Source organism: Mustela nivalis (genome assembly GCF_964662115.1).
Source record: "Mustela nivalis genome assembly, chromosome: X".
In the NCBI taxonomy this organism is placed as follows: Eukaryota; Metazoa; Chordata; class Mammalia; order Carnivora; family Mustelidae; genus Mustela; species Mustela nivalis.
The window spans coordinates 127,345,336-127,369,692 of NC_139040.1; the positions used below are offsets into that span (position 1 = coordinate 127,345,336).

Genomic DNA, 24,357 nt, shown 5'->3' on the forward strand with positions numbered 1-24,357 from the left:
AGTAAAGCAGGTGTGCGCTTTGTTACGGAGAAAGAGCACAGCGAAGGGTAAATGGCAGGACAGGCTTCTGGTCCTGGGGACCTTCACGCAGCTGCCCCCAGGAGTCGTCCGGACAGTCGTGCAAGTGTCACATCAAGTTAACACGCTTTCAGGACCCAAGTGCAGAAAGTTTCATTAGAGCTTCTCAGTTCTTTCACGGGTCACAGAAGGGTGAAATTAAACAGAACAACTCAATCAGTCTGGAAACGACATCCTTCGTTTATTTTGCCTTTAAAAATTATTATATTTAAAGGGCGCCTGGGTGGCTCAGTCGGTGAAGCCTCTGCCTTTGGCTCAGGTCATGTTCTCAGGGTCCTGGAATGGAGCCCCGCATTGAGCTCCGCACTCAGCGGGGAGTCTGCTCCTCCCCCTGCTTCTGCATGCGGGCTCCCCCTCTCTCTCACTCTATCTCTCAAAAGAATAAGTAAAATCTTTTAAAAAACTTATATTTAAACAGACTTCAGTTTTTAGAACAGTGTTAGGTTCACAGCAAAAGCGAGCAGAAGGTCCAGAGATTTCCCACACGATCCTGAACAGCCTCCCTCACTCTCCACATCCCCCACCAGAGAGGCCATGAGTTCACGTTCACGAGCCTACACAGACACATCACCGTCACCCAAAGCCCACAGTTTTCTTCAAGGGTTCACTCTGGCTGCTGCTCACTCCATGGACTGAAACGAATGCACACGCACCCTTCCCTACGGTAAAATCCCTAAAAAGTCCTATGTTGTCTCAACAGCTCTTCCTGCCCCAACCCTTGGCAACCACTGATCTTTTCACACTGTGTCTGGTTTTTCCTTTTCCAGAACAGCCCAATGCTAGAGTCATAGGGTCATTCAGAGTCATTCAGACTAACTTCTTTTCACTTAGTGCCGGGCATTTAAGGTTCTTCCATACTTTTCATGGCCTGATTCAAGCCCATTTCTCTTTAGTGCTGAATAATATTCTGTCGTTTGGACGGCGGACCACAGTTTACTTATCCGTTCACTTCCTGGATGTCATCTCATCTTGGTTGCTTCCAGGTTTTGGCAATGATGAATAAAGCTGCTATCAACATCTGTGTGCAGGCTTCTGTAAGGATACGTTTTTAACTCCATTGCGTAAATTTCCTGTTTCTAAATGCCATTAAATGGGCACCTGGGTGGCCCAGTCGGTAAAATGCCCGCCTTCAGCTGAAGTCAGGATCCCAGAGTTCTGGGATCAAGTCCTGCATCAGGCTCATTTCTCAACAGGAAGCCAGCTTCTCCCTTTCTCTCTGCCCGCCACTGTCCCTGCCTGGGTGCTTGCGCTCGCGCTCACTCTCTGCCAAATAAATAAAATATTTAAAAATTTAAAAAAGGGTGCCTAAGTGGCTCAGTGGGTTGGGCCACTGCCTTCGGCTCAGGTCATGGTCTCAGGGTCCTGGGATCGAGTCCTATGTCGGGCTCTCTGCTCAGTGGGGAGCCTGCTTCCCTCTCTCTCTCTCTGCCTGCCTCTCTTGTCTACTTGTGATCTCTCTCTGTTAAATAAATAAACAAAATCTTTAAAAAAAGGGCGCCTGGGTGGCTCAGTTGGTTGGACGACTGCATTCAGCTCGGGTCATGATCCTGGAGTCCCGGGATGGAGTCCCACATCGGGCTCCCAGCTCCATGGGAAGTCTGCTTCTCCCTCTGACCTTCTCCTCACTCATGTTCTCTCTCACTGTCTCTCTCTCAAATAAATAAATAAAATCTTTAAAAAAAAAAATCTTTAAAAAAAACCCCATTAGCCAAGGGAAATCAGAAAATATTTTTAAAATAAATAAATAAATAAATAAATATTAAAAAAAAAAAAAGTAAATATCATTGAAATGAGGTGAGTAACACATGTTCATGGGAGAGATTTTCAGTGGTTCCCAAGTGCAGGTAGTTATGACCCCTGAAGGTCATCTGCCCCAAGGGCAATGTCTGGAGAGACTTTCTGTTTGTCACAAGGTCAGGGGGGAGATGCCACGAGCATCTAATGGGTAGAGGCCATGGGAACTGCTCAACGTCCTACAGCACAGAAGACATCTCCCCTCCAAGAAAGGATTATCTGGTGGCCAACGTCCACAGAGCTGAGGCCGGGCAATCCTGGTACGAAGGTAAAATGTCCCAAGTCTTCCAAGTCACTCTGGGTTGCTGGCTCTCGGTGTGGAAGGCCTCTACAGTAAGCTGCTGATTCTAAAAGAGATACAGTCTAGGAAGCATAGACTCTTCATTCCCCCTTTTGTCCTACTAGTCGTTCTCTTGTGTTTTTAAAGATTGGGGGGGGGACCATGAACCTAAAAATACTGCATTCAGTAACGGGAGGCACCCATCAGCTGTCTCCACCATGAAAGCCCCTGAGCAGCAAGGCTATGCCCTCACCTGGACACGATCACGCCCCACCCTGCCCCCTCGTGCGGAGGAAGTGTATCTTCTGTTAAAGCCCCTTCATGTCCATCCTGGAACACAGCGGCTCTCTTCGTGATGCCCATTTTGTAGGTAAAAAGACTGAGTTCTTCAGAGTTTCAGGGCATGGTCTAGACTAGTTCCGCAGCTTCTAAGCGGTAGGATTTGAACCCCAAAGTTGTGGCTTTGGTCTGTGCTCGCATCGCTTCACATCATACCCGTTCACACCTTCTAGTCATCTGGACAGGGGGGAGGGAAGAATTCCTTCTGCACGATGGAATCAAACAGGAACTGGCAGCTGCTAAAGGAACTTACTGAAGGGAAGTGTCCCAAACGCTCTGGGAACTCGATTTCAGAGAGGCAACGCGCTCAGTGTCCTTCACTCGGCCACTAACGCTCTCAGCTGATCTGAAATGGATTCAGCCATTTACCCTCTACCATCGAGCAACTGGGTTCAACTCATTTTTGGATTTTCTCTGAGCTTTTATTTTTCTTGACCAATTCACATCAGGCTCCTGCCAGCCAGGGAAGCTCTGACATTCGGTCAGGCGTCTAGACCCCGGCAGCTGGAAGGAGAGGGAGCTATCCTGGGCTCTGCATTTTGCTCACTCTGTCTTGTTAGCCAAAATCTAGACTGACTCACGTCTTCGACCAACATCGAGTATCTTATTTACAGAGCTCATTCATTCGCGGATGAGGTCATCAGCTCACCAAGCAAGTATCAGGATGTGCGGTCCGTTGAGGAAGTTGGACTGCGGAAGACAAGACTGCTTTCTGACCCACGGAATTCCAATCTTTAACAGTGGGCACCATGCCACTTCTACACGCTGCCATTCCTGCGAACGCTTTCGCTCTGCTGTTCCATCTGTCTTTAAGACGCAACGCCTCCCTATTCCATCACTGGTCCTGGACAGTTGCAAGGACACAAGCAGCACGGATTATTAGAAGCAAGGATTGTAAAATCAAGTGCAATACACACGATGTACCCCAAAAATATGCATTCACGCCAGGCCTAATGTCACATGTCTGTAGCTACCAAGTAGGAGCATCTCCCCATTCATAAGATGACTGTGGCTACCTTTGTAAGAATGGCGACCTGTCGATCCACTTTCCTTTCTCACGCTCTGACGTTGCTCCCTTGAACCCACTGCCGGGGTGGATGCCGCTCAGTCGGCCCGGGGAAGACTGGAACTCGCAAGGCCACACAATTTGGCTCTCTTGGTCCCGAGGACCAAACAGTCACATCTTCTTCTTCCTGGATGTAACGGGACTGCATCGCGGGGATACCGGTTTCCTCCCCTGTGCGATGGCTGCAAAGGGCAGTGTGCAGTGTGCAATCCTTTGCGGAAACAAATAGTTGAGGCAGTTGGCTTGCAGGACCAAGAACTTGACGATTTCACTAAAACGCACTCTACCGTAAATCATGGGAGGCAGGCAGGCACTAGCTGTCCGCTGTAAATGAAGGACACAGGACGCTGAAAGGAAACACACCTCGTGCCCAGAGCAGGGCCTAGCAGGACACCTGCCAGAAAACTCGGGGTTTCCGGGGCGCCTGGCTGGCAGGTCAGCTAGTCGAGCATGCAACTCTTGATCCTGGGGTCAGGAGTTTGCGGCCCACGCTGAGCACAGAGATTACTTAAAAACAACGACACAGCACCAACCAAAAAAACCAGAAGATGATGACAACGACAACTCTTATTTCCCTACAATTTAAAAAAGGTGACTGAGGGACGCCTGGCTGGTTCAATCAGTAGAGCACACAGCCCTTGATCTCGGGGTCCTGGGTTTGAGCCCCACGCTGGGTGTAGAGATTACTTAAGAATAAAACCTTAAAAGCATAAAAATAAATACCAAAAAATACAAGGGCAAGGGACTCTTGTGACAGAGAAAAGAACACATGATTTAAAGCCTTCTGAACTTTCTGTGAGTCAAACAGCTCAGCACATATGGGTCATCAGAATCCCCAGGTTTCCAAGGGCTTCTGACGGTCCCACTGGCTCTGGAGTCTGGGCTGCGATGCTGATGTATCATAAAGCAGAGAGGCATCTCGTCTTGCCCCATCAGGAATATGCCGGCCAACATGTCCATGTGTGGTGCAAAGAGAAACAGCCAGCATCTATGCGAAGCTTCGAGGCTGCAGGAACGGAAGTTCAGGGCACCGCTGTCCCCTACACTGTCACCGCCCACCCCAACCCCGGCAGCAGCCCAGAGACTTTGCAAGTGTGTGTGAGGAAGCTGTGAACCTGGAGGCAATCCTAGGCCAGCTGGCCCTAAACCCTATTGCCCTCCTGAACAATGTCTGTCTTCAGGGTGCGTTTTTAAGCAACGCTTAGCCATAGAAGACAGGAAGCCCCGCTGTGTCGTTCTAGTGGTCTCCATGAAGGTCAAATTCTGGCCTCCATTCTGCCTGCCCTCTCCGTCACGCTGTGCTTTTACCCAGTCTTAGCTGGCTTCCTCCTCCCTGGATTCCAGCGTGGTCGGTTTCCCAGAAACTACACTCCGTGCCGAGAAAGGGTCATGTCTCCTTTACAAGGCAATCTGGCAGACTCCCGTGGAAGCATCACGGCCCCGGAGTGAGGCTGGCCATGGCGAAACCCCAGAATCCCCTACGGGACCTCTGTGTCTCCTGACGAACAGTGTAACGTCTCTGTGCCACACAGAACAGCGCTGGACACTTACACGGCACAGATGCGCATATCCAAATATACATAAAGCCAGGCACGCAGGTGGGTAACAATGAAGTTATGATTATGACCGTAGCATGGCCACAGCCGCGAAGCCCTGGCCACTAGAATGCCCCGCTCCTTCTCTTCTACTAATCATTCTCTCGTGTTTTTAAAGGTGGGGGGAAATCCGTGACCCTGAAAATACAAAACCAGATGAACCTTGTTTGTATTTTACCGCCATGAGAAATGTTTTAAAGAAATATAAATTAAAAAGCTAAGATGAGCCTAAAAACATGTACGCCACTCATTACTCCAAAGGAACACGTTTCAGGAGGTTTCTTTAAAGGGGCTAAAACTCACACCAGTGTGAGGGAATCTAGTTATCCTCTCAACTGGGACATAATCCCGTTTATCTGCGGTTTCCTTATATGGAAACATACTACTTGATTCTCAAACAACTGAATTTTTAAATGAGCAAGCGTGTTTGAGAAAGAAAGTGAGCACAGTCGGATGAGAAAACAAACCGGCTCAGACCAACAGCAGATTGGACCGGCCGCGGGTACTCGCACTCCGGTCCCGCTCGGCTCACCGAACGATTTCACCTGCCTGCCTCCCCGCTTTCGCCGAGTGACCTCACTAGCCGCGCGGGGAACACTCGTCTTCGTGCAAAAACAATCGCCAAAACAAGAAAATGCCAATGCTCCGTTTCCTTTAAAAAGGAAATACAGGGAAAGTAAAACTTCAGGGTACTTTCTCGATTAAGCTTAGCCGGTTTTCCTTTGAGCCTGTTCCAATTTCTGGGAGGTCCTAAGATCATGTTCGTGAGGGACAGAAAATCCTCTGGGGATGCACCTACAGGGCATCATGCTAAGGGAAGTCAGAGAAAGACAAACACTATGATTTCACGGGTACGAAAACAAACGGACGGCTTCTTCCCCAGGGTGGGGGCAGCAGACACAGGACACGGGGGTAAACACGGTCACCGTCTAAGTGTATCCGTGCCTGTGGTACAGCTGTCTGGGTCCATTAGGAAGCTCTGGCGGCGATGTGTCTCACCACAAATTAAACTCTAAGCAAAGTGTTACCCTAAAATGATATTCTGAAGATCTCACTAAAATGAAGGAAGACGTTAAATGGTGGAAACGGATGCTATTTCAGATTTCCGGTTGTGTGAATCGAACTTCTCACAACCCGTACACAGCTCTTGCTGCGGAGAAAAGCTCTTTGCAAAAAAAAAAAAAAAAAAAAAAAAAAAAAATTGTTGAAAACACCCTACAGTTCCAAGTATGACATTTACATGGTTTTATTGAAATATCACAGATTAAAAATAGAAGACTGCCTTTTAGTAGGGCACAGACCTTATCCGAAAAAGCGGGGGGTGGGGGGCGGGCGGGGGGGAGTGAATTTTGAGAAACCATCCTCAAATCTGGTTCTCTCATTAGTCAGAGATTTCTCTCTTATTCGCCGGGAAGAGAGAATTCCTTAAAAGACGGGACAGAGAAGCAAATTTTGGAACTGGGAATGGAAAAGGACACGTATCTGAAATGCGCAAGTCTTGAAACTCGGCTGGGGTTAGTGTGGGCGCCCGGCCGGCTCGCTCAGTAGAGCCCGCAGCACTCCTGATCGCTGTGTGAGTCTGAGCCCCACACTGGGTGTAGAAATTACTTAAAAATAAAACCTTAGGGAGAAAAATAAAACAAAACGACTCGGCTGGGGTTTTAAACTCTACACCTCTGTGGGGCCTTGGCAATGCGCACTGGAGGCTTCCACGGGAAAAGGGGAAGGAAGTGAGGGTTGGAACCGGGTGACAAATGAGGTGGATGCGTGATGCACCTACCCTTATCCTAATCCTTACCCTTGGAAAAGCCCGTGCTCTGTAGGCGCGGTGGTCAATAGATGTAAATATGCTTGTCTGACTTCGCACGACCCTAACCTGTTCGCCCAGAGGCTAGCAAACTTGTCCTTTAAGCATATGAGGGTAAGGAGTTTCCGCTTCGCAGCCCGCAGCCCACAGGGCTTCTCTGTCACAATCCTCGACCTCCGTCGCGCACAATGCGCAAACCAACGGGGGTCGCTGCGTTCCAACGAAACTTTAATGATGTACAATAAAATCTGAATTTCACAGAACGTTCACGTATCAAGACATTATTCTTTTGATATTTAAAAATGTAAAAACCACCCTGAGCTTGTTGGCGGTAGGAAAGGAGGCACTGGGCTAATTCTGGCCTGTGGGCGTTCGCGAGCTCTGAGCTGGATCCCATGAGTCACGGTCGGATGCCATTTCCATCGCGTCTCCCCAAGATTACTTGGAAATGAACCCTCAGGAGAACAGTGTGATGGTTCCCCAAACATTAACTATAGAATCAGCACGTGACCCAGCGATACCTCTTAGGTACAGAACCGAAAGAACTGAAAGGAGCAGCTGAGGAAATATTTGGCCCCTGGTGTTGATAGAGCGGCAACATATTCCCAACAGCGAAAAGAGGAAAACAACCCACACGCCACGGATGGACAAACGGAGCCACCAAGCTTGTATAAATTATAAACACACACACACACACACACACACACACACACACGTACACACGACGGAGTACTAGTCAGCCTCTGAAAAGAACAAAATTCTGATACGCTCCACACTACAGGTGAACGACAACGATGTGACCTTAAGGAAAATGAGCCACCAAAGGGCAAGATTGTGTGACCCCACCCATGTGCGGCAGCTGGCGACAGAGACAGAAGGCAGGGCGGGGGTTGCGGGGAGTGGGCAGGTGAGCGGGAGGAAAAGGAGTCACCGCCCTAACAGCTACAGGAGTTTGAACGTGGGAAGAACAGTTCTGGGGATTGACCGTGAAATCTACATAATGCCACTAAATTGTATACTTAAAATTTACCATTTTAACCACGTTTTCTTTTTAATTTTTTTAAAGATTTATTTACGTGAGAGTGAGCATGGCTGGCAGAGGTGCACAGAGAAAGCGAGCGAGAAATCCCCAGCTGACTCAGCACTCAGCACGGTGTCCGATGCAAGGCTTGATCCCAGCACCGCCCCCGCCCTGGTCCGCCCTAAGATCATGACCTGAACTAAAATCAAGAATCGAACAGACGTTCAACCAGCTGAGCCACCCAGGTGCCCCCAAATGGGAAATTCTGTATTTTGTGTATTTATACCACGGTAAAAGAAAATCTCAAAGAAAATCAACCTTCAGTGCAAATGCATTTCTTCCAAAGACCCGACTTGTTGGTTGAAAAGAAACTTAGATCAAAACGGTGATGAGACTTAAATCACACATCAGCCATCTTATTTTGAAGTGAGTGTCAAGAAAACATGACCACTTTCTCCTCCTGAGCCAGTCTCAAACCCTTAAAGCAGGAAACACCAAATGGACTCCGTTCTCTCCAGATTCCTTCTTGGCTCTGACACACTTCCTGCTGGAACAGAGCCGTTCTCTAGAAACAATCTCCGAATCTTGGTACTTTCTGAAATATGTGCACATTAGCCAAACCCGGAAATTCTTAGGCCAGTTTCTGTCCTTGGGGAATTTAGTTAGCTACATGGTAGCAGAATGACACATTTTGGTTAATTAAATTCGTATTAATCTTTGCAGCTGGGAAATGGGACGCAAGTTCTTGTTCAATCAAGATCATAAAAGCCATTCAAAAAAAAGGTGAACACCCTATGCTGTTAAATGATGTTCAACACCGGCCTGTGGTTACTGGCAAAAGCTCTAGAAGCCTGAGAAAAACAAGAGGGATTCAGATTCAATTAATCTCAGCCAAATAATTTCTCCCTACCTCGGATGAAAGCTTCAGGGGAAAAATGAAAATTTCGGCATAATTCTTAGTGGAAGCTGTTCCCCTTACTCTGAAACGAGGAAGGAGTTAGAAAGAGGATGACATTAACAAATTCCTGTCAGGTTTCCAGATGGCGGTTCACTAACCACCATGGTGGTGGTTCACTCAACCCTGATCTTCTACAAGCCTGTGTCAATCTTTACGAAAATACACGGGGTTATCAAATGACTGTGGCACGTTAGTGAAGCTTCTGAAAGGCATCGTTTCTGACCTCTGGGCTCCTCCCACTGACTGTGCCGTGGAGCCTCGAGCTAGGCCTAAACCACCCTTTACCTGCCCCCCAGAGAACTCACCCTGTCCCTGGCTTGAGCCCCCAGATGCATTTCTGGTCCTGGCCCTCCCAGCTCCACACTGGTCCCACATGACATGTCCTCGTGGAGGTCCAACCAGCAACCCAAACACTGCCTGTCCACAACGGGGCCCTGCACCCACCTCCCACACCAACACGAACACGACCCTCCTCCCACCTGCTGTCCCAGCGGACGACACCTCCCTCCTGGCCTCCTGTACCCGGGACATCTGCGGTGATCTCTGCTCAAGTATCCCCAATCTGGGCTTTCCTTCCTGGCCCCATGGAGCTCCGCTCGTGGAAAACGAGACTGTCTTCTGCCTGGGAGCGGCCTACAGCCACTGCAATCCCTCCCCGACACAGGAGCCACCACCTGCTGGTGCCGTGGGAAGGCACTGGAGGGTTTCAAGTCCGGACGCCCCACCATTATTACTACTGATGGCTGTTCCCCGCACACAGCTCGGATCCCCTCCCCCTGTCAGACGCTCACTCATATCACATCACACCTGCCCGGTCTGGCTTTTCACCTCTCATGCTCCTGAAGCTCGGTCCTACTGCCCGGTCTTTGCGCGTGCTGTTCCCGAACTGTCTCCTGGCTCTCCCCAGGTGCATCCCCAAGACTTCATTCAACTCAATCATCTCCTCATTAAGAAGCCTTCTTGCCTCTACCATGGAACCCCTTCCACCCAAGTCACTTGGACACATGACCCTGCTCCTGACCTTCGCAGCCCGTGTGGTTACCCGAGCACCTTGTCTCTTTTTCTGCTTCCTGCCTGTCTGGCTGCAGCAGGTCAGGGCATCAGCACCTGCACCCCTGAGCTCACAGGGCATCCAGCTCAGCACCTACAAATCCACAAAGCTTAGCTTTGTGCTTCAAACAAGAACGAAACTTAACAGATAAGCACCAAAAAAGACACACAAAAAAACAAACAACAACAACAACAAACACAACACCTTCCGACACCTTACTGTTAAGTACAGTAAGATGTACTTAACACCGAACTCCACTGAACACTGCATCTTCCTTCTTGATGACTCATGCACCATTTTCGGGTTCTGCAGGGCTCTATAGTAAGCGTCGATGATAATCATATAGTAAGGGTAGAAGCAGAAGCTGGGTGAGATCACAGCCATCCAAATTTATACCCTTATGAGCAGACGGCGGTGCCTCCCCGTTGTTACTTACATGTGAGAGTTTGGTATCATTATCACATAAACCTTACCACCAAGCTAGTCCAACACATGCGTCGCGACTAGACTGCACCCTTTACTGTACGGTCTAACAATCAGAAGATAAGTCGCAGCCAGTTCTTGTGAAGGATTCCGCTACTCCCAGCGGCCGGGATATCCTTCAGACACGCAGTGTCCCCAAACCCATCCGGGGCTACTCAGCTGCATTCGGCTGGCCTCGCTCCCGGTAACTGCAAACTACGGAGACATCACCCAAACGCAGGAAGTACGAGTGCGCATGGAACCCTTTACTAGCTCTTCCCAGAAATGAACCGGAAGGCCCTTTAGACGGATTCGGTGCAGGCAAGACAACCCAGCAGGCTGGGGATACGGGGGAAGTCTGGTGAGATGCAGACAAGAGACTTCTGCGCTGCTTTCATGTGGGAGGACCAGAAGACAGAAACCCTGCAAAAGATGCTGGGCGCTCTGGGTGGAGTCCCTTGGGGGAGTTCTGGCTGGGACTCCTCAGAGCAAAGGGGAAGCCGGCCCTCGGGAGTACTCACCGATGACTGGGCATTCACGCGCCTTAACAACAGAAAGCAGAAGATGTGTACGCCTCCTTTTTGAGGATCCCCAGCTTTTACTGACTTTTTCAATGAACACGGCAATGCTCAGGCCAGATCTGGGGGAGGGGGATAACAGCTGACTTCCGTCTTTTCACACAAAACTCCCTATAATCTCTTGGGTGATGAATATACATTTATCATGGGCATATATCAAGAAGTCATTTGTGCTTCCACCATGAAATGCTACATAGCTAGCAGTGACTGTGTACTTTCTGGAGTCCAGAGAAAGCCCAAGCTTCTATGGCTAGAGCTTCACAATGTGAAATTATGCAGTAAAATCACTACAATATTCCAGATACCACCCCCCAAATCCTCTGAAGTTCCTTTACAAAATGTGTCCAAGTGCCTACTATGTAACATAATACCATTATTTTCACTAAAACTGGAATAAGTTAATTCAAACTGAAATGTGTTCCACGTTGTGAAAGGTTAGCTTATAAAAACTCATTTTATGAACATTTTGTCCTAAACGCAGCTACCTGCGAAGGGAAATGTGTGCTTAGGAAATGGGATAAATTTTAAATAGAAGACAAAATGCTGATCTTTGATCTAGTCCCTCAACGTCTTCACCTCCACCTTCAAAGGATGCTTAAAACTCGTTTCTTCCAAACGTCGCTGAGGTAGAGCCTTCCTGACCCCAAGAGGAATGGTTTGCTTACGGCCACCTTGGGCTCCCAGGGACCCCATGTGCAGCGCATGGAAGGACCAACTGCAATCGCAGAGATGGCTTCCTTGTATGTCTCACGCCTCCTCCAGATGCCAGACCTAAGACCCCTACACCTGTCTGCACGTACGTATCCACTCCAGAGCTTCTCATCGGCGGGGTGATGATGTCCCCCTAGGGGACACTGGGCTCTCTCTGGACACAGTTTGGGTTGTTCTAACTGTTGCGGGGAGAGTTCCTGGTACCCGGTGGGTGGGTCCCAGGGCTGCAGCTCAACACCTCACAACGCAGAGGACAGCCCCACCACCGAGAACTGTCCAGCCCCACACGTGAATAACGCCCAGGCTCAGAAACCGCTTCTGTCCCCTTACGGGAAGCTATGTGGTTTTCCTGCAGCCCGAGTTCATGTTCTATACAAGTTTAACTTCTCTCCTTGCTCCTACGTTGTCTGCAAGACACCTTCACTCTTTTGGTCGGAATTCAATCTCGCTTTATCTTTCTAGTGTTCGAGGACTGTTCACATAGGTTCTGGGCATCACTGGAGGGAGCCCGGCGGTCCACCAAGTCTCAATGTTTCTATCTTCTAAAGCTACTGTCCTTAAAAAATAATGGTTCAATATATTTGTTCCAAACAAATATATTCTGCGTAAATTTAACAGAATAAAACATTTACCATATGGCATTCAGCTTTATTAATCAGCAGGTCAGGTGACACCACTAGCGATGTACGGTAATTACCACGGCATGTTTGTATTTAGGGCATCTTCCTCATCAAGATGGGAAAACACACATACACACACACACACAAAAGAAAAAAATCCCCAAGGATGGTCTGAGTCACAGAATCTCAATGAACCTCAACTTCCATTCTACCTAGAAGGCACTCTGTACGCTGGCCTACAGCCTTCTGCTACGACCCAACGGAGTCCGCCCTCAGCGCAGAGACGGACAGGGAAGTGAGGGAAACAAGAGCGAAATGATCAGGTACAAACAGGTTCAGGATGTCCAGGGCGTCTATTAAAATGCAGAAGAATCATTACAAACACCAGCCCACCATCACGCCTACCTCACAAGGCAGTACCTGCCGACGACACCAAGAAATTAGCCAATGAGGCCAAAACAACAGGTCGATTTAAAATCAAATTAAAAACGCAGGCGCTGTACCTCCCGGCTCCCCCGTTACACCGCTCCTACTGGATATTAGTGGCTCGATTACGCAGAACACTGCCGCATGGATGAAGCCCACATGTAAGCCTTGTTGCCACTCCGTCCGCTGCCACGTGCACATCGGGGTGTCCAAGTCACCATAAATGTGAGGAAGCAATCCACACACACCGGACCCTCCAACGGCTTGGTCTAACTGCATTAATCTCTTCTAAAGTCTAGGGGCCGTAAACCTCCATTCAACGAGACCGCTCTCACCGAATGGAAATTCAGTGCGGCAGGCCAGTGGGGCACCGAGAACCAGTTTACTGGGGAAACGTGACGAGGATTCACGAAGCGTCTCAGAAAGCAAAATACTTTACTGAAGGCTTCGTATTACTAAAAAGTGCTGCGTTTGCATACGTCTTAACGGCTTTGCCACTCTAAGAAAATGCACCCTGGATTCTCCTTACTGGGTTAGAAGATGCTACTGAAACAAAACCGCGGCTTCTTACTTGTCAGCTCGCCTCACTCCACCGGCCATGATCACAAGCCTCTCTGTAGGTGAAACAAGATCCTGCTCAGAGAAAAGCAGTAAGTTCGCTAATTTCTGCACAAACCCCAAGAGAAATCAATTTCACTTTACAATTTTTCTAATTGGCAAAGGTACATTAAAAAGTGTGCGGGGTTTTTTTTTCCCTTGAGCAAGTGCTGTTATATAACGGAAAATGGTGTTTCACCTATCTTATGAAATACAAAGATTTTTAAAACTTGAGTTTTTAATTCCACGGCTGAAAATCAAAGAAAAGAACTCAAATATACCAGAGTAACACTGAAAAGCAATCAGTACTTCAACACTCCTACTACATTCTGCTTCGGCCGCAGTGCTGGAGGGTGCGTGTGACTGTATCTGCCTTTGATAAACACCGCCGGTCCCTGAAATCCATAAAATGCAATATAACCGACAGCAGAGTGAATTCCCCGGCTCTCGTTTGTAGCACCACATCTAATGTGTCACACAGAGCACTTACTTCTCAGCCCACTAGAACGGAATATTTTTGTCTGCTTTGTTCACTGCTATATTCCCCGCATCTAACATAGTTCCGGATGTCCACACAGTAGATGCTCAATAAACGCAGGCTGGCAGACCGAATCTTTGACGCTGAGAGAGGAAGTGAATGCAAATGACTGAAGAGCAGAAGGATGCACGGAGAGCTTACTGGGTGCAAATATTCTGCAACGAGCTGTGCGGATGGAGGTGGTACCAGGGGGAAGACCACAAAGACGAAAGATCAGGTCCTTTCCTGTGCCGGGTGGCCATGACATACACACCACACACTCATGTCAATGCAAACTCCCAACACTGCGTTTGGTCTCGTCTGACCTAGGATAAGAAAGAAAAAGCCTCCCTTTCGTCTTGGCTACTCCATTTAGCCCTTAGAACACAGGGGAGATCCTCGCGGACAGAGAGAGAGGTCTCTGGGCACGGGGCAGAAGCTCACGAGGCAGAACAGGGCCTCGAGCCCAGTTGGCCAGTCTCCCCTCACCCGTGTCCCCCTCCATCCTTGGAGAACAGGACAGCTGGACTTCATGTGGGCACACGGCCACACTCTCCCCACAGGACCCGTTTTCCATGCGACCCAGTCCTGGCCGATGACTAGGAGGAGAAGCCAAACTCGCAGCTTCCTGAGCACGCTCTTCACATCACAGTGCCGCCGTCAGCAAGTATCACCAGCTCCTCCGTTTGGGAACTTCCTTTTTCCGCATGTGGCACCAAATTTTATGTCTTTAGAGCCCTGGGATGCGGCACCGCCTAAACAAAGCTTGAAAAAAACCGCCTTTGTCAGAGGAAGCATCCCTGGGCTCCATCCCGAACTCTGAACCTGCAAGTTTCCTTTGTCAGGGTCAGTGATGCGACCTGTTGGATGCCCTTCATCTTGCGTGGACAATGGGATTTGCCTTTTTTATCTCACAGGGATGCTGTAGGGATAAGAGAGACAGTGCAGACAGAGGGTCTGCTCCCTTTCCAGGGAGACGAGCCCCGCCTTCTCGGGGCCAACTCCCGATACCGGGGGAGCTTGGCGGGGGTAGGCTGAGGTGGCCATGCTTGAAAACGGCCCAACACAGAGCTGGACAAACCATCAAGATGATTCAGTGGAATGTACAGAATGCTTTTCAAAGGGGAGGTGAAAGCATGGTCTGGGAAGTGATCATTAACCAGGAGCCTGTAACTCTAAGCATTACTTATTCGTTTGTTACAGGAGAACTCGGAGGAAGACCTGCACCGTCCAAAAGAAACAGGTCAGCTTCGGTAGAGCTTTAAATTTCAAACATGTTGCTACCTGTAAAGTTATTTTTCATAATACATTGAAATTTAATATACATGCAAAATAGCATCATTTCAACATGTACCCCATATCGAAAATTAATTGAGATCTTTTAGGTTCCTTTTTCTAACTCAATCTCCAAAATCTTCAATGTGTACTTTTCACTATGACACATCTCAATTAGGAAATTAAATTTTCACTGGAAATACATAACTGCTATTATAGTTCAGAAAATGTAGACGTGAAATCGCAGATCACATTATCTACCTAACTCCCAACATACTTAAATGTTTCCCAATAACTAAGCCAAGTACTGACGTTTAAAGTTAAATCAATTAAAAGGAAATGCAATTTTGAAGTCCACCCCTCAGTGACACTAGCCACATTTCAGGATCCACAGCTCCACATAGTGGCTACCTGACTGGACACAGTAGGTCACGACGCTACTAAGAAAAACCCTTTGACTGTGGTCTGCAGGACGGAGGGATATGGGGATGTCCCAGGCCAGATGGTTCCTCCGGAACTGGTCCTTCGTGCAGATTTTTAAAGTACATGCCCACCATACTTTTTGTCTTAACCAACACCACGTATTAATAAATTATCAAAGTTTAAAACTATCTCCTCCTAAAAACAGTATTAAGTTTCTTCTTCAAAATTACTTTTCATTATCTTGAGCTAGTTTTCATAGCTCTAGATAAGGGACCTCAGAGTCTCCGACGGGATCGACCTATGCTGTAAACGCAAATGACACACTGAATTTCACAGACGAGATGGTAGAAAAAAAGACATAAAATATCTTTTTGGTAATTTTTCACAGGGATCACTTGTTGAAATGGAATGAGAGTGGAACCGAATGTATTATTGTATCATTACATATTAAATTATGCTCTGCAGTATTAACCTGATGTACATTAAATTGTTGCAATATTAATTTCACTGGTTTCTTTCTTTTTTTTTTTTTTAAAGATTTTATTTATTTATTTGACAGACAGAGATCACAAGTAGATGGAGAGGCAGGCAGAGAGAGAGGAGGAAGCAGGCTCCCTGCTGAGCAGAGAGCCCGATGCGGGACTCGATCCCAGGACCCTGAGATCATGACCTGAGCCGAAGGCAGCGGCTTAACCCACTGAGCCACCCAGGCGCCCCAACTGGTTTCTTTTTACTGTGTATTGTGGCCACAAGAAAATCACATTCGGGCCCCCCATTCTAGTTCTATTGCACAGCACCACGGTGATCACTTCTAGGTGCCTGCAGGCTCCGACATGCTGATGCTGGTCACCAGATGAAAGCAGACAGTCTGTTTTGGCCACAGGATTCTGGCTTTAATTGTGACCACTGCCAATTTTTAATCTTATGCCGTAACGTCTTCTTCATTCCTTGACCAATCTGAAACACATTAATCATCACAAACCATTCCAGCTGAAAACTAGCTTTCTCTTGGGAAAAAAAGCAATTTTGTGTTTGAAGTTACTTTGTAATACTGTGACTCACTAGAAGGTCCATCAGACACCTGAGCAAGGTGCAGGTAAAATCCCGAGTCTCAGAATGCCAAGGTCATCGGCGGGTCACCCCTGCAGTGAGCAAACAGCCCCAGGCTCACCTCTGGGCTCATTATACATTCTGAGTTTGGAGCTTCCAGGCTCAGCAGGTGGCACAGGTCTCATTTCCAGGTAAAGACCCAGGTTAGCTGAAGCTCCCTCCTCTCCACAATGGGGGACACGTCACGCCATCGGTGTCCCACGTCCTCACACGTGGCCACAGGAACACAAAGGCAACGATGCTAAGTAACTGGCTTTGTGCAGGAGACAAAAACCACGGAGCTCAGGTCCCACTGGGCCACTAAGTAAGAACAAAACACCTTCGCCAGGAACCATTCGTCACTCTTGGTATTAGCGTTACATTTAAGTCTTCTTTCAGGTCTGACATTGTCTGCCCCTAACTTTCAGGGATCAATTCATGATTCTAATGACTGAAGCCCCGCCCATTACACACAAGAGAGAAGTCCCCTCCAGGGCTGGAGGCTGGGGGCGAGGGGGGCCCACCGCAGGCTCGTCCTCAGGGACCACACAAAGGGACTCAACGGTCTTTGTTTTAGCAACAGGTGGGGAGTATCACCGCAGCCTTCGGTTCACGTGGAACCACGAATGCACCGCCCCGGTGACGGAACAGGAGGGAGAAGGAATCCACTCTGGCGGATGCGGGCGCTGTGAGTGCGCACCTGTACGCCCTGTGAAACGGAGTTCAAATTCAAAGTCATCGACCTTGACCCACATTCCGGAGAGGCACATGAGAGAAGGCTGCTCCCCGTTCTCGGCTTCTGGGACTACTGCACACCGCAGAACAAAGAAAACTCTGAGTCTGGGGTACGAAAACAGACAGGAAATGGAATCTTGAGTCGTCAGGAAATGCCCGATATTGGAGAAAATGGCCATTTCCCCGCGGATTATCTCGCCTACTGACCCTCAGCAGGAAATGACTCATTCAAGCCCTGGATAGCCTCTTCCCTAATCAATGTACTTTTTTTTTTTTTTAAGATTTTATTTATTTATTTGACAGACAGAGACCATAGTAGGCAGAGAGGCACGCAGAGAGAGGAAGGGAAGCAGGCTCCCTGCTGAGCAGAGAGCCCGATGCGGGGCTTGATCCCAGGACCCGGGGATCATGACCTGAGCCGAAGGCAGAGGCTTTAACCTACTGAGCCACCCAGGTGCCCCTAGTCAATGTACTTCTGAGCACAAACGCCCAGACACCACGAAGGCTCTCCACCCGCAATGCCATGAAAGGACAGGAATCCCACCGCCAGATTATCACAGCGTTTCTCTGAATAAGGGCTTCAGAGAGCTTTAGAAAATTCCGTGCCCAACCGTCTGATAAAACGGTTCCGTGCTTCACGTGCCACACAGAACCTGTCGCAAAGTAGATACTCAATTAATTCATTTGTACGAGAAGACAGATGTCACCCACATACACACACTCACGCGCATGTACACATCCTTTGGAAACACTAAACTTTGGCTAATGACGAGTGGAAACAAACTGACAAGTTTGCCAATTTAGAATTATATTTTAAAGATCTTTTATTGGCTAACATAAGAATCTGTGCTTTTCCTACAGCTGTCATTCTATAAAAATACTGACTTCTGATACGCATACTAGGAAAGAGGACGGGGGGGGGGGGGGGATGCACGTGTCTCTGTGACTTCTGAACACGTCAACTTACATGACAACTGCTGGTCTTACCTCTGTGCACACAGACTCCCTGAAGGAGGGGTTGCACCAATGACATGAGAAACACATGCCTAAGTATAACCTTAGTAAATTAATCGCTAACGTCCTGCTTTGGGACATACATCCTGTTTAAAAATGCGGCCCTAATATGTAAAATCAGTTTGGCTCAACTCAGAGGACTATTGTGCCAGCAAACATCAGAAATGACCCATTTAGCTCACACTGACACTACAAATCCTTAATTCAACTGGCCTTCAAGGAAAATCCAGAAAGCGTCAAGTTCAAAGAATGAACCTAAGGTAAGCCTTTTAAAAGGGCCTTTGTCCAAAACACAGGGAAAAAAAAAAATGCAAATGGCTGACTAACAAGAGAAAATAGTCCACCTCATTGTAATCAAGGAAATGCAAATACATACATACATACATACATATATATATATATATATATATGAAAAGATGCCACGCATTCCCAGCTCAGCTGACCACCATCCTGGGAGCTCCCTGAGAGGGCTGCCCCCCCCCGCCCCCAGTACTATACAACTGGAACAACCTTTCAGGAAAGCAATTTGGTAATCAGTCTCAAGAGCCCTACAATTCTACTTCAAGCAAGTTACCCCAAAGCACAAAATGGAAGCGATCGCTATCTCCAACTACGTGTACTCCGTCAACTACAGCACACGAACGTGACAGGAGAGATGCATACAAACATGTTCATGAAATGCTGGCAGATGACCCATGCTTCCTCTGGAAGCTTAAGTGGAGATGAGCATGAGACAGGGGAACACACAGACTGCTACACACGCACATGTACCGACACTTGGGAGAAAATACACCAGAACACTGAAGGGGAACTTCCACGGGTGGGTTTAGAGGAGTCTAATTTCTTTCCATGCTATTTTATTTTTTCAAATTGCTCACATTATTTTTTAAAATCAGGAAAGAGTTATGAAAACGCTGGCGTACAAAGAATAATTACGAGGTTCCACATCTGGTATTAACAAGACACATAAGATAGCTATTCACCTATTTCTTCCTTTCCTAAGAACTTCAATGATGCTTCTCCTTCTAGCACGTGATGTGTTGGGGCAATTCTTTTCTTCCCTAGGAATACATGCACCGACCTCCTCTGAGTCACCTTTTTGGAGTTTTATGATGCTACAGTCTATAAACACTACATTAAATATTTATGATTGATATTCGCTGCTTCTAAAAATACACAGAGGAGAAGGTCTCTTAACAAGGCCTCCAATTTGATTTTCTCGCTGAATTAAACTGGCACCGTGCACCCCGCAGACGTGCTGACAGCTGCCCACAGGCCTGGAACTCGCCACACTGGGGTCCCCTTCCTCCCCGCGGGCCCAGGGGCCTCCCTGCCAGAGCCTGAACCTGCACGTCCCATGAAGACCCCGTTTCCACAGGGCCCAAACCTGCTTGTGCCAGCCGGACTGGGTAAGTACATCCGTGAAAAGTAATTCAGTATTGCATCAACCTACAAACTGGGCGCGCAAAACTCTTCTCCCAGAACTACATCAGATGCTGTGTTGCAGTGAGGCCAACCCAAGACAGACGTCAAGACACAAATGTGCCAACAAGACAGCTGTAGGTCAGATGAGGGGGAACAGGTGTGGGAAGAGGCCACGAATTCGTGGGTGGATTCTGCACAGAAATGCTTCCAGAAATCTCTCCCAGTTCCCACTTCCACCTTAAAGAAGCCGACACTGGAGATGGCAAAGGACAAACCACATGTTCAGTTTATGACAAGAGTTGACCCAGATTTGCAGTTAGGAAAAAACTTTATCCCCTTCTGTCGAGAGGCTGGTGAATGAGCTCGCACTTGGTGTACTTTAACCTAAGGCACAAGCAATCCCCAGTAAAGCTTAACACGCGTGCCCTGAGTGTGGGCTTGGGAAGAACGGCAGAGTCGGTAACTGCAGAGTCGGCATCCACCACTAGCAAGCGACCGGGGCGGCATCAGACGGGGCGTTGCATCAGACGGACGGCATGTGGACGCCACACACCCCCGACAGCACGTGAGCGGAGGCCACTTAACCTCTGTGGGTCTCTGTCCCCAAAATTCATTACCCGAATCTGATCCAGTGAAAAACATCAGCCAAACCAAAACTGAAGAACGTTCTACAAGATGCATGACAAGCATTCCTCAAAATGATCAGGGTCATTTAAAAAACAAAACAAAACAAAAACAAAAACAAACAAAAAACAAAGTGTGAGAACCTGTCACGGCCCAGAGAACCTGAGAACACAAGGAGAAAGCACGACAAACACCATATGCTGTCGGGGTGGGATACTGGCCCAGAAACAGGACACGAATGAAAAAACGGATGAGACCTAAAAAGAAAAGTCTGAGACCACATTCCACATTTTATTTACATTTTAAGAGTAACTTTAATCTCAAAATCACATATCCATACACCTACTTCCTTTCTGTTGATTTCTCAAGCAGAGATTGTAAACAAATATTTACCATGTCTGTTACATGTAACACACTGGAACGCCTTTTAACAGAATTTATCGACCTCTCCACCCCACCCCCGGCAAGATTTTTTATTATAAATACAGGTATCAAACAATCCTGAACATTTTTTTGCTATTACTAGGAGTCAGCACCTACACTGCTTCAAAAATTAGCAGAATTTGTGACAATATTTATTGTACCTGCTACTTCAATTTCAGCTGAAGCTCTTTCATTAGGCAAGACAGACAAAGCATGCCACTTCTGTTTTTCCTCCTCGAGCTGTGTTTCTACTTTTCAGAAACACACGTGCTTCCACAGCATCTGACTCATCTCTCCATGCTTTCATCTTGTAAACCTGAATTCCATTTTGAGTACTCCAAGTTTATGCTTAAGTGACAGTGCTTTTACAGAGGAAAAAGAATTGTGCTGCATTTTTCTTCCTGTAACCTGAAAACATAATGGTGTACACATATTAAATACGTTTTTACGAATGTCCAGGTTTTCCATGAATTCATGGGATTCTTTCACTTAATGTGTGGGTATTTTTGCATTGTGATATTTAATCAAGACATTAACATGAGTAGAAGGTGGCTGATGTAAGACAAGCTTGAGATCCACTAAAATCAACTGCCGTATGTTTGTCCTTCTGGTGGCTGTGGAAGCTTCATATTTTCTTTGGACATCATCAGCCGTCTTGGCTCTTGAAGTACAACTTTAGAGCTGTATGAATTGTGCCATGTTGCTAAGTCCGTTATGCTCTGGCATCCACCATTCCACTGGAACTATTAATTCCATTCATATTCATTCTGGTTACAAATCTAAGTGATGGAGTTGTTTCTGGGTATTTAGTTCCACATTCTACTTTCGGGCTATGTATTGTTTTCATAATTTGTCCTTGGTGGCCCAATAATCATGCCTGTCCACCTCTGAAGTGTCATATCTTCATCATCTCCAAGGCCCCGCTAACCATACCATCGCCTACTCCTTTTTGTGCTTCTCCGAGTTCTTCCAACAAGCGAAAATTACAAGGAACATTATCTCCTGGGGGGGACCACCATCTTCTCCCGTAGTCCCGATAAAAAGGTTTTATAATAATGTACAGGAGGAGTAGCATTCCTTGTGGTCCCCGGGTTTACCCAGTGCTCTGATACCGACCAGCTCTGGGTGTGCAGCCCGCAGGTGAGATGGCTCGTGCGTGCCTGCAAGAGACCGTTGCAGGGGCAGTGGTGCCTGTGAGCCACGACGTGCCTGACTTCACCAGGGAGAGAACCTGCACACATAAACCAGCCAACCAGCCCAATCTGGGTCAACAGATTGATACCGAGGGCTCTCACCACAAGAACTCGTTCCTAGTGATGAGTCAGGGTCACCGCAAATCCTCAACACGTCAAAGATCGCTAGCCTTTCCTGGAGGACACACCTACCCACTCACTCTTACCACGGTTACAAGTCTTATCCAGGTCTCCCATTTCTACCATTCAAAACGCCCTTCTCTTTATGATTCTGTTTTTATTTCCAACTTCCCCAGCCCCCACCTTAACCCTCTGGATTATTCCCTTTAGCCAGACTGGAATAGCAGGGATGAAAATCCTTCAAGAATAAAGCGTAGAGCAAAAAGGAGGAAATGCCCTTCAAGAGCCGGGCCTCAGGGTCAGGACCACAAACAGTAAAGTCTGGCACCCCCAAGCTTCGGGCCAAAGCAATGTCCACATTTAGGGCAAGGTAAGGCCTTCCCATCTGGCACCAGAACTCAAAGGTGCAGGTGAATACTTCACCTGGAAGTTTCTGACCTTCCCGATGCTGACAGACACCATGGGACCTGCCTCCTGCCTATGATGTCCATGGGCTCAGAGCACTGGGTCTGGAGCTGTCCACTCAGGAAAGGCACTCCCCTCTCTGCCCTGCAGCTGCCTTGTCCAGAAAACACAGGAGCCAGACGAGAATCTTAAGATCCCTTCTCAACTCGAAAATTAGGACCCTATGAAGTGTTCATTGACTCCTTCTGAGTGTCCTAATTTGTAAAACGGAACTCCTACTTATCACCAGGTTCATTTCTCTACATCTGATGTGACTTAAATTACTGTTCAAAACTGCCTTTATTACTCTATTCTGTCCTCTACACATCTCCAGGGTGTTGCCCAATGCCTGGTGCACAGTTCTCAATCACTATCTCCCGAAGGAATGAACGGATGAATGATTCTAACGCTCCGTGAGCAAAGAGCTACAGACATGCTATCACCTTCGAATCACGAGTAAGAGAGAAGATTTCGTACAGAATGGTACTGACACAAAAACAGATAAGAATGGTACTGACACAAAACCAGATACACAGATCAATGGAACAGAATGGAAAGCCCAGAAAAGAGCCCATGATTCCAGTCAAATCATCTGTAACAAAGGAGGCAAGAACATGCAGTGGGAAAAAGACAGTCTCTTCAAGAAATGTTGTTGGGAAAACGGAACCGCTACGTGCCAAAGCATGAAACTGGACCGCTTTCTCACCATACACCACAACAAACTCTAACTGGATTAAAGACCTAGATGTGAGACCTGAAACCATAAAGCTCTTCCAATAAAACAGAGGCAGTAATCTCCTGCACACTGGCCTTAGCAATATTTTTCTGAATAAGTCTCCCCAGGCAAGGGAGATGAAAGTAAAAATAAACAATTGAGACCACATCAAACTAAAAGGCTTTAATACGTCAAAGAAAACCATCAACAAAATGAAAAGGCAAAACAAAACCTACTGAAAGGGAGAAAATATTTCCAAGTGATGTTATCGAAAATACGTAAATAACTCACACAACACCAAAAGGACAAATAATCCAATTAAAAATGGGCAGACGACATGAACAGACATCTCTCCACAGCGGACATCCAGACGGTCAACAGACACATGGAAAGATGCTCCTCTTCACCAATCAAGAAAACTCAAATCAAAACCACAACGAGACACCATCGCGTCACACAAGCTGGAATGGCTAGAATGAAAAAGACAAGAAACAGCAAGTGCTGGCGAGGAAGTGGAGAAAAAGGAACCCTCGCGCACTGTGGCGGGAATGCAAAGTGGTGTGACCACTGTGGAGAACGGTACGGCGGTCCTCGAGAAACCAGAAACAGAAGTACCATGTGGTCCAGTAATTCTACTCTGGGTATTTACTGAAGAATGCAAGAACACTAATTTGGAAAAGATAGAAGCACCCCTATGTTTATTGCAGCATTATTTACAATAACCAAGATAGGAAGCAGCCCAGGTGTCCACCCACAGGTAGTGAAGATGTGGTATACGCACACGTCGAAATACTACTTAGGCAGCAAAGAGTGAAATCTTGACATCTGTGACAACGTGACTCAACTAAGAGTGTACTAGGTGATGTGAAATCAGCCAGTCAGAGAAAGACAAATACCACACGATTTCATTTCCATGTGGAATCTAAAAAACAAAATGAACGAACAAACAAAAAACAGCAATAAACCAAGAGGAGACT

At 47.4% G+C, this 24,357-nt stretch overlaps 1 protein-coding gene and 1 pseudogene across 3 annotated transcripts in view; both read right to left on the reverse strand.

Moving 5' to 3' along the window:
- The window catches only part of TBL1X (transducin beta like 1 X-linked), a 203,226-nt gene that overhangs the window by 66,949 nt on the left and 111,920 nt on the right, over window positions 1–24,357 (reverse strand). The gene's annotated exons all lie outside the window — the stretch shown is intronic.
- On the reverse strand, window positions 21,143–22,346 carry LOC309855676 (ubiquitin-conjugating enzyme E2 variant 2 pseudogene; annotated as a pseudogene). Its single transcript has one exon. The product of its transcript is annotated as a ubiquitin-conjugating enzyme E2 variant 2 pseudogene (transcript).